At 28.9% G+C, this 980-nt stretch overlaps 1 long non-coding RNA gene across 1 annotated transcript; it reads left to right on the forward strand.

The window, feature by feature from the left end:
* Positions 1-173: 173 nt before the first annotated feature.
* LOC117106543 lies at positions 174-897 on the forward strand. The gene is made up of 4 exons (XR_004445088.1): positions 174-214; positions 346-402; positions 618-674; positions 807-897. It is a non-coding gene; the product is annotated as an uncharacterized LOC117106543 (long non-coding RNA).
* Positions 898-980: the final 83 nt, after the last annotated feature.

The raw sequence follows: 980 nt of genomic DNA on the forward strand, positions 1-980 counted from the left end.
CAGTCACAACCACACCATCAGGTAATGCTTAAAAATGAGTCAAGTTTAAATAATTAAATATAGTAGAAAACAAGTATTATGAATAACATGTTGTTTATAAATGATTTAATTATTACAAGTGCCTCTATTAATAGTGTATATTAAATCCATTTTACAGCAAACTTGACAACTGTTTCCAATATGGAGAAGACAACTGTTGAAACCACATCATCAGGTAAAGTTTAAAAACGATTCTAGTTTAACTGACTATAGTAGAAAACTTGTATTATGAATAACACGTTGTTTACAATAAAAATATTAAAATTGCCTCTATTATTATTGTATATTAAATCCATTATTCTACAGATAATTTGACAACTATGGCGGCTACAAACAAGACAACAGTTCAAACCACAATATCAGGTAATGCTTAAAAATGTGTCTAGTTTAACTAATTAACTCTAGTGAAAAACTTGTATTATGAATAAAATGTTGTTTAAGAGTGATGTAGTTATTTCAAGTGCCTTTATATCATAGTGTATATTGAATCCATTTTGCAGAAGTTTTGACAACTGTGTGTTATTAAAGTATTACAATTGCCTCTATTATTATTGTATATTAAATCCATTATTTTACAGATGATTTGACAACTGTGCCCACTACAGACAAGACAACAGTCACAACCACAATATCAGGTAATGCTTAAAAATGAGTCTAGTTTAACTAATTAACTATAGTGGAAAACTTGTATTATGAATAACATGCTGTTTATGATATAATTATTGCAAGTGCCACTATTATTGTATATTAAATCCATTATTTTACAGATGATTTGACAACTGTGCCCACTACAGACAAGACAACAGTCACAACCACAATATCAGGTAATGCTTAAAAATGAGTCTAGTTTAACTATTTAACTATAGCAGAAAACTTGTACTATGAATAACATGTTGTTTGTGATATAATTATTGCAAGTGCCAGGGGTGGATCCAGAGATG

This window comes from Anneissia japonica, unplaced genomic scaffold (genome assembly GCF_011630105.1).
Source record: "Anneissia japonica isolate Jap-2015-1 unplaced genomic scaffold, ASM1163010v1 scaffold3260_len980_cov97, whole genome shotgun sequence".
NCBI lineage: Eukaryota > Metazoa > Echinodermata > Crinoidea > Comatulida > Comatulidae > Anneissia > Anneissia japonica.